The sequence below is a fragment of the Bison bison genome, unplaced genomic scaffold (genome assembly GCF_000754665.1).
Source record: "Bison bison bison isolate TAMUID 2011002044 unplaced genomic scaffold, Bison_UMD1.0 scf7180017864352, whole genome shotgun sequence".
Classification (NCBI taxonomy): domain Eukaryota; kingdom Metazoa; phylum Chordata; class Mammalia; order Artiodactyla; family Bovidae; genus Bison; species Bison bison.
Genome location: NW_011494924.1, coordinates 1,892,963 through 1,903,232, shown reverse-complemented (window position 1 = coordinate 1,903,232; position 10,270 = coordinate 1,892,963). Strand labels below are relative to the sequence as shown.

The 10,270-nt window shown below is 38.9% G+C and overlaps 1 protein-coding gene across 2 annotated transcripts in view; it reads left to right on the top strand.

The window, feature by feature from the left end:
- The window catches only part of TRPC4AP (transient receptor potential cation channel, subfamily C, member 4 associated protein), a 69,955-nt gene that overhangs the window by 420 nt on the left and 59,265 nt on the right, over positions 1 to 10,270 (top strand). The gene's annotated exons all lie outside the window — the stretch shown is intronic.

Genomic DNA, 10,270 nt, shown 5'->3' with positions numbered 1-10,270 from the left:
TTGGCCGGTCGCTGGGCCTCTCTGTAGGCTGTCCCGACGCTGTCAGCCGCGGCGGAGCAGTGGGCAGCGGCAGGCTAGAGGCTCCGGGTTAGGGGCCGAGCCGGGCTGGGCTGCATCGGGCACTGATGGCGTGTACGAGTCCTGGGCCCAGCTCCTGGATCCTCCCTTCCTTGCGCCACGTCTGCACGTCTGGGGGACCCTGGGCGAGTTTGCTTTAGCCTCTACGGGCCGCGAGTTTCTCCTTGATGAACTGGGCGGTGGGTCATCATTGCAGCCACCAAACGGTTCCCCAGTCATCATAAATGTCATTATCTCGGAGAGGCCTTTCCTTGACATAACCCCTCCCCCCCTTCTAAAGTAGGTCCCCATTGTTATTCAGTTACAGCCCAGAATTCGTTTCTTTCACGTTACTTTCTTAGTCTCTAATTACGTATTTCTTTGTTGTCTACTCTTTTTCTCGCCTGTATCTTACATTAGGCTGAGCTCCAACGGGTGCAGGGACTGTATCTGTGTTGCGTGTGTAAAGCGTCATGGTTAACAGCTAGGGTTCCGGAGTCAGGCCTGGATTCAGAACCCTGCTGTCTCTTGGTTGGGCAAGTTTACCTTTCTGTGCCTCAGTTTCCTCATTTGTAAAATGAAGATCATTATTAGTAACCAACCTGTTAAGGTGTTGTGAGGATCAAAGACAATTGTGTAAAGCGTTAAGTAAGTTTCTGGTGCATAGTAAAAAGCTGAAGGGTAATCAGTTAATATTAATGCAGTACTTGTTATCTAGCTTACGCTACGTGCCTATTATATGATTAGTTTTGGGTTTTGTTTTTTTTTTTAATGAATGAAGGACACTGTTTTAGGGTAAATCAGGATGAATAAGACCAAGGTTGCTTGCTCCTCCCCTTCCCCCTCACCTTGTTCCCAGAACTTACCTTGTAAACACCCCTGTAAAACATTAGCTTCACTTAAGGACAGCTTTTACATAAAGAAACTTTTAAGTATGTACAGGAAACTAATAAAGTGATTGGTGGAGTGGGAATTGGGTAGATGAGGGAGAGAATGAGAGTGAGATTTTTCATAGTAACTTAGTTTTGAGGCATTTTAATATTATATGGTTAAAAGGACATATATATATGTGTGTTTGTATAGGGTTACAGATGAAGAAGCAGTTCTGGGTGAGCAGTATTTTCCTTGCCATAAGATAACCATAGATGAGCAACTTTTTTCCCTTTGCATTCTTCTCTATCTGCCTTAAGATCCTGGAAATACTTGCTCTGTCCTTTAACCCAAAGACTCTTACTGACCTGAGTAGGTAGGAACGGGCAGAAAGGGAACTTAACTCACCTTTATTGAGTACATACTTTGGATCAAGCATTGTGCAAGTTATACAGTGTCTTTGTTTCATTCTCAAGTCTTTTGAATCAAGTGTCAGGACTCATCTCTTAACACCGATGAACAAACAGGCTCAGAAAGATTAGGTAATTTGCTCCTAAGCGGTCTTCTTGATAATCTTCTGTGTTCTGAGAGCAATAGAGAGCCACCAGAGTTCTTTAACTTAATGAATGAAAGAAAATTAAGTTCTTTACATTTATTTGTACCCAATGCTGGATGACTTGGAATGGAAGGAGACTGGAGAAACTCATCGGATAGAAGGTACTGGAATGTTCTTGAGCCCCATTTATAATCTGTGGTAATAATTGATTACCACATTAATTACCACCATTAGTATGGTAATCAAGTTGCATACAGACAGGTGTGGGAGCTATTTCAGAGGTTGAGACTGCGGTTCCTTCCCAAAACTATAGTGAAGATAAAGTGGGAATCTTCATCTTTCAAATGTGTCACTTCTTAGTAACTTTGTTTGATCTCTTCCTTGTTCCACTCCTTTTCCTCCCCCACGTTGCAGAGCAAATGAGTTCCTCACAGGTATTTCCATGACACAGTGAGTATATTCTCTTATGGCCTGTGGAATACTTGGAAAGACCAGGTTAAAATTTTCTTCTTTGCGTTTTAAACACATAATGAATGTAAAGTTTACCAACTCATTCATTTTTAAGTGTGCAGTCAGTAAGTATTCATATTGTTGTGAAGCAGATCTCCAGAATTTTTTCATCTTGTATATCTGAAACTTGAGCCATTAAACTACTCTTTTTCCCTTCTCACAGCCCCTGGTAACCACCGTTCTTCTACTTTCTGTTTCCATGAATTTGATTACTTTAAATTCCTCATATAAGTGGAATCATGCATTGTTTGTCTTTTTGTGCCTGGCATATTTAACTTAGCACAATGTCCTCAAGGTTCATCTGTGTTGTAGCATGTAACAGGAATTCCTTGGGAAAAACCAGATTTTGAAGTAAGATGGACCTGTATTGAACCCTAGTTCTGTCATTTACTGCTAGGTTATATTATGTAACCTCTCTTAACCTCAGTTTCGTTATTTCTAAAATGGCAATGGTAACATCTTCTTAGTGCTATTGGGGGAGGAGTAAGTAGAATAATATATCTAAAAAGCTTGCCCAGTGTATGGCATATAGTAGATGCTCAGTAAATAGTTGTTATCAGCTCATAGATCTGAGACTGGGCCTCTTGAAAGACTTGTGTTTTATTTTTTTATGTGACTGCAGAGCCTGAAACAGCACCAGTCATTTGATCCTCAGGACTCAGGAAATTGTTTGACTTGAAATACTGTATCTGAGGGCTTTGTCTTTCTCGGGGCTGTCTCTTTGTATATCCCACACAGTCCCATGGCTTTAAAGAGTTCTGGAGTCAGATTACTTAGATTTGAATCCCAGCTCTGGTACATACTTGCTGTGTGTCTTTGAACAAGTAGTTTAATCTCTTTTTGCCTCAGTTTCTTCATTTATAAAATAGAGATAACCATGGGCTCTAGCTTGGTAAGGCTGTGGTAAGGACCAAGAGCATTTATACATGTAAAGCACTTAAAATGGTGTCTAAAATATAGTAGTCACGCTATAAAGATTAGCAAGTATTGTTTTTAGCAAAACTATATTCTGATAGATCCTAAATCTGTATTTCCATCCTGGTTCCCCCCTTTAGCTCCAGTTGGATATATCCAAATACTTTCTCAGCATCTCCACACAGACATCTAATGGGCACCTCAAAAACTTAATATGGCAAATACAGCCCACCAAACCTGATCTTCCTCAAGTCCCAAATGGAACTTGGGAGGAGCCTGGGAGAAGACTCCGGGCTGAATGATTTAAAATGGGCCTATCCTAGTTGGATTTTAGTGTGCCTTATTTTCATCTCTCCCTTTCAGTTTGTCCTCTGTCAGGGTAATAAAATATGCTGGTATGATGCTTTAGTGTTTACAGAGCCTGTCCAGATTTATCAGCACATTTGATCCCTAAAACAAATCAGATCTTATAATCCTTTGCCTAAAACCCTCCAGTGGCAGTTGGTATCAAATGCAGTTTCCTTCCCTGGGGTGCACAGGACCCTGCATGGTCAGTGGGAATTGCGGGAAAGTGATAGACTAGGCAAGGCAACTCAACAGGTCATGACCCACAACACCTAAAGATACCACTTCAGTTTGGAAATCTAATGATAGGCTGGCTTATGGCATCCTGTTCTGTTTCCCAAATTCCAGTCATCACTTCCTTTGTGATTATTGGTATATCTAACTTCTACCTGGGTGTTATTTACTTCATATGTATCTTTTTAGATTGACCCCTCTTTTTTTTTTCTAATTTTCAATTGGTACTGTCTCTTTCAGCCTTGTTCTAAGCATTAACATTTGAAACCTAGAGGTTCAAATCAAATACTGTCCTCTTTGCCTGTCAAGGATAATTTGATATTGAAAACCCCCCAGTAGGATAAATTCTTTTAAAAATATGGATAATATTTAAACAGGTTTTTATATTCACAAACCATAAAATTCACTTTTAATTATATTAAAACATAACAGATCCCATTAAAGTGGATGCAAGCATTCATTGGTTAATATTAGCAGAATCTAACAATGTCTTTTATCTTCATTAATTAAAGGTATTTAATCTTCATTAATCTTTAAGAAGGCTATTTACTTGCACTTAATTTATTTCGAGGCATTTGATATCTTACACTTAGAACTAAACAAATAAAACATACATTTTATGCTTATGGAATTCATCATTTAATTATTTAAAAAGAAAAGCACTAAAGACAGAAATAAGTCAACAAAAACTGTAAATGTCTGGAAGTGTCACATTTACTAAATAGGTTGACAGCTTAGGCAGCATGATGTAAGAGATTATCACTCCTATAAACTGTCAAACCACAAGTACTCCAAGAGAAAAAACCCATACAACACCTGCCAAAAATTCAGCTTTGAAGATGCCTGGATAGTGGCTCTTTTCATCATACTACTCAGATGCTCACAAGGAAAACAAAACCCAGATGATTATTTTTAAATGAGAGTAAGTGCCTTGTAAGACAAACTGGTAGTAGTAAAAGAAATTCCGTGTGAAGCTGACTATTTCGATTATGATTTGGAGAATCTCTGGGTATCATGAACCTTGCGAAAAATAACAGCAGTGCCCCCACTTTTCACCCCAAGTCCCACTCTCCCCGGGCAGTCACTGTCCACACTGTGGCTGTTTTCTTTTGCAGGCGAAGAGTCCACAAAACAGGAAAGCCAATATTCTAAATGACATAAGGCTAATACTTGACTATACAGTTTTAAAGGTTATCTTTTCTCTTCCTCTTGTAGAGGATGAGGGTTTAATTCACAGCACCCTGTGCCATACAATTGGTCTCCATGATTCTTCTAATGTGGTTATGTCAGTTTTGGCCATTGATATTTTCATTATGATGATAGTGATAAGATATAATTGTTTATGGCAGAGCCATATAGTATGCAACAATTATATTCTGTATAATGCGTTTTTCTTAGTTAAAAGCTGCCCTTTCTTTCCCTACTTTTTAAATTGAAACCTGGGTATAGTAGAATTCACCCTTCCAGTGTATAGTTCTGTAAGTTTTGACAAACACACATAGTTGTGTGACCACCACTGTAGTTAAGATTCAGGAAGTTCCCCTGTAGTAGTCTACCCTTCCCCACCACCATCCCTTGGCAGCTGCGCATCTGTTGTCTGTCCTGTTATGCTGTTTTACTGACTGTCACAGAAATGGAATCATACCCTTCCCCACCACCATCCCTTGGCAGCTGCGCATCTGTTGTCTATCCTGTTAGGCTGTTTTACTGACTGTCACAGAAATGGAATCATTCCATATGTAGCCTTTTGAGTCTGGCTTCTTTCACTATAATCATCCTTATAAAATTTGCTTTACTTTTTGTTACAATTTATTACCAAATTCTAAAACTCCTACTTTTTTCTTTTAAAAAGAAATTCTTCTTGGAACCCTCTGGCCCACCTCAGCTTGGACTAGTTACTTGCTAGAATAGCTGTATTGCTGAATTTTGGGGGTTTCCCTTCACCAAATTCAGGACATTTTGTTTCTTTTTCTCATGTTTTGGATCTCTGTTTTCTGAATCCTGTGTTCCTTTCTCTTGGAGTACATTCTCTAGTAGCCACCTAAGAAAGCATACATGGGAGGTAACTTTCTTTTAAGTTTGTATGTCTGAAAATGTCTTTTTTTTCTTATACTTGAGTGTTTAGTTTAGCTGGGTATATAATTCTAAGTTAGAAGTTATTTTCCGTTAGAGTTTTAATGGCATATTATTCCATTGTCTTTAAACACTTGGTGTAACTGTCGAAAGGTTCTGTTCTCATGCCCCATCCTTTGTACATGACCTATATGCCCATTCCTTACCTCCTAAGAGCTTTTAGGGTCGTCTCTTTTTCTGGTCTTTTGTAATTTTACCTATAATATGCATTGATGAAAGTCTTCTTATTCATTATGGGTACACTTTGGCAGATGTACATTAAAATATGTAACAACTAAGATGAAATCATGTCTATCACCTGACTAACCCCTCTGCAAATGATTGCACTAAGTGTTCTCTTAGGATCTTCCTATTTTTAAAAGACATCTTCTCTCTTTTGAAGTTTGGGCTATGATTGCTTTGGAGAACTTCATAGAATAAGTGAGACGTGAGTTGGTTCTGAAGAATGAGTAGACTTTTAACAGTAGCATAGATATTTCTCAGGAACACCATTGAGAAAGTCCTCATAACTGGCCATTAGAAGACAGAAGAGAAAGTGAAGTGCTCCTGTGGGAGATCGGTGGGAGACAAGTTTAGATATTTGGGATTAGGGCGGGGAACGTAACATTTATTGAACGTCCACAGTATGCCATTGTGCATAGAGTTGGCTTTTTTTCTTTAAGTTTATTGTTAAATATTTGACCTTTAAAAAGCTGTAATAAGTAATACCAGTGTATTGCCACAGTAAACATGTACCCATGGCCAAATTTGAGAAGTTATTAATATATTTAATTCCCCTTTCATGTCAGTCCCTCTCTGCCAGAGATAACATTTGTTTTGAGTAACATATACTCATGTACAAAAGGGAGAAAGTGAGTCTGCCTTACAGATGGCCTGCTGCCACCTCTCCTATCTCCCTCCAGTTCTACTCCCAGATGCAACTCTGGTTATTGATTTCTTGTGGATCCCTCTGTCTAAGCTTAGGAAAGCAAATGTGTCTCTATAGTCTTCCTTACACAAGTGATACTGTCCTATACATACTGTTGTGTAGTCTGTATACACACTATACGTGCTATGTGCTTCTAGCTTTTTTCACTTACAAATGTATTGTCGAGATCCTTCCATAGTCACTACATAAGACTATTTTATTTCAGGCATTTACAAAACTTTCTGTGTTGAAATGCACAAAGATAAATGAACAGCTCAAAATTACCTACTATGTAGCAAATACTGCATCACCTCTGTACTCCTTACTAACCTCTCTATCTACTCTTCTTCCCCTCAAATGAAATCGCTAGTGTAACTTCTAACTTTGCATTTAGTCATACTAGTTTTTATACTTTATACAAATAGCATCAGGGCTTCCCAGGTGGCACAGTGGTAGAGACTCTGCCTGCCTGTCCAGGAGACTCAGGTTCAATCCCTGGATTGGGAAGATTCCCTGGTGGAGGAAATGGCAACCCACTCCAGTATTCTTGCCTGGAAAATCCCATGGACAGAAGAGCCTGGTAGGCTATAGTCCATGGGGTCATAAAGAGTTGGACACGCCTGAGCCCGCATATGCATACATACCTACATACATAGAATCAAACAGTATGTACTAAGTCTGCCTTCTGCCTTCTTTCAGTCTACATTGTGAGATTCATCCCTGATGACAGGTAAAGATGTAGTTCATTCATTTTGATTGCTATATAGTATTAAACCACAGTTAATTCATTGTAATTTTGATGAGTATTTGGGATCTTTCCAGTTTTTGGCGGTTTTGAATAATGCTTATGTGAACATTCTTGTACTTGTCTCTTGAAGCATATCTGTGCAATTTCTTTGGGGTATATACTTAAACGTAGAATTCCTAGGTTATAGGATATACATAGGTTTAGCATCATCAGCTAAACAGTTTCCCAAATGGTTGTACTAATTTACAGTCCCACCAGCAGTGTATGTGAGCTCCTGTTCCATGTTCTGACTAACCTGTGGTGTTGCCAGTCTTTTTAGTCATTCTGGTGTGTGAGAAGTGGCGTCTCATGATTTTAGTTTGTGTTTCCCTCATGACTAGTGACGGAGAAGGCAATGGCACCCCGCTCCAGCACTCTTGCCTGGAAAATCCCAGGGACGGGGGAGCCTGGTAGGCTGCAGTCCATGCGGTTGCGAAGAGTTGGACACGACTGAGCGACTTCACTTTCACTTTTCACTTTCATGCATTGGAGAAGGAAATGGCAACCCACTCCAGTGTTCTTGCCTGGAGAATCCCAGGGACGGGGGAGCCTGCTGGGAGGCCGTCTATGGGGTCGCACAGAGGCGGACACGACTGAAGCGACTTAGCAGCAGCAGCAGCATGACTAGTGAAGTTAAGCATCTTTTCAGGAGTTTATTGGCCATTTGGACTTTCTGTCTTGTGGATTACCTGTCTAAATCTTTTACATATTTTTCTGGTGGGGTTTTTCATTTAAAACAAAGTTCTTTTTATTTGCTGGATATGAGCCCTTTGTAGTTATATTTGGCAGATATCTTCTCTTATTTGGTGGCTTGCCTTGTTAGTCTCTCAAAAGATCTTTTGGTAAACAGAAGTGCTTAATTTTAATACCACTATTTTCCCTTATGGTTAGTGCTTTTTGTATTCTGTTTAATAAATCTTTACCTACTCTAAGGTCATGAAGATACTCTGCTTATCTTCTAGAAGCTTTACTGTTTTGCCTTTGCCATTGAAACATATGTTCCACTTGGAATTTATTTTTGGGTGTGGTGTGAGCTTTTCCATAGAGATATCGAGTTGACCAGTTGCTTATTGAAAAGTCTTTTTTTGTCCCTCCAGTGCTGTGTAGTATTTGTTTTCACGTCTGTTTCATGTCTGTTCTGTTCCTTTAATTTGTCCGTTTGCCCTTATGCTAATACCAATTCTTATTTTCTGTAATTTTATGTGTTGATTTTGGTTATAGAATATTGAATCAGAAGAGTAGCTTCTCCTAGTTTTCTTCAAGAATTCCTTGACTCTTCTTGGTCCTTTGCCATTTCCATATACATTTTTGAATGAGTGTGTACATTTTTACAACAGAATTTTGATTGGGTTTGCTTTCAGTCTATTCAATACTGCACACTCATTCTCTCCTTCCCTTACATCTCTTTTTCTCTGACTTAATCTTCCTAATCTCTCTTGATGATATTTTATAGTTTTCTACGTAGTGGTCTTTGTTAGATTCACTCCTTGGTGTTTGATATGATTTGATGGTATCGTAAATAGCATTTTAAAAATCATGTTTTCTAACTGTAGCTGTAATATAAAAACAAGATTGGTTTTTGTATTGCTGCAGTGTTTATATTGCTCCTGTATTTTAATACTTTAGATTATTTTGGATTGTGTGTGTGTACAGTCATCTGCAAGTATATCTGCAAATGAAGCTTTTATTTTATCCCTTCCTATCTTGCATCTTTTTTTTCTTACCTAACTGCTGTTTGGGATGCTCCTTTACAGTGAATTAAAGTGGCATGTCACTGACCTAAGAGGGAGAGCCTTAAACATTTAACCATTAAGTATGATGTTGAATATTTTCCGTAGATACTCTTATTAGTTCACTTCTTTTCTGAGTTTTTGTGTTGAATTCTATCAAAATGCTTTTTCTGCATTGAGATGTTAATATAATTGTTTTCCTTTGTGTTATTAATATGATGAATTACACTGAGTAAACTTTTCAAATATTAAACCAAATCTGAATTTCTGATTCAAAACTTCATCCTTTTTATAGATTGCTAAATTTGATTTCTAATTTTCTTATTAGGATTTTTTTCCTTCTGTGTTTATGAATGAGAATGACCTATAATTTTCCTTTCACCAGGTTTTGGTATCAAGTTTATCCTGGCCACTAGTCATAGCTTTAGTTGGACCCCACAAATTTTGATCTGTAGTATTTTCATTGTCATTTATTTCGGAATATTTTCAAATTTTTCCTTGGATTTCTTCTTTGACCTATGCATCTTTAGGAGGTATACTTTTTAATTTATGAACATCAGGGTTTTATAATTATCTTTCTGTTACAGATTTTAGGCTGATTGCACTGCAGTCAGAGAACATAGTTTGTGTTTTGATTCATTTAGATATGTATTGAAATTTGCTCCATGGCCCGGCAGCTGCGCATTTTGTAAATGCTCTGTGTACTTGCAAAGAATGTATCACTTCAGTTCAGTTCAGTCGCTCAGTCGTGTCCGACTCTTTGCGAACCCTTGAATCACAGCATGCCAGGCCTCCCTGTCCACCACCAACTCCCGGGGTTCACTCAGACTCATGTCCACTGAGTCAGTTGATGCCATCCAGCCATCTCATCCTCTGTTGTCCCCTTCTCCTCCTGCCCCAAGCCCTCCCAGCATGAGTCTTTTCCAATCAGTGAACTCTTCGCATGAGATGGCCAAAGTACTGGAGTTTCAGCTTTAGCATCATTCCTTCCAGAGAACACCCAGGGCTGATCTCCTTCAGAATGGACTGGTTGGATCTCATTGCAGTCCAAGGGACTCTCAAGAGTCTTCTCCAACACCACAGTTCAAAAGCATCAATTCTCGGCGCTCAGCCTTCTTCACAGTCCAACTGTCATATCCATACATGACCACTGGAAAAACCATAGCCTTGACTAGACGGACCTTTGTTGGCAAAGTAATGTCTCTGCTTTTGAATATGCTATCTAG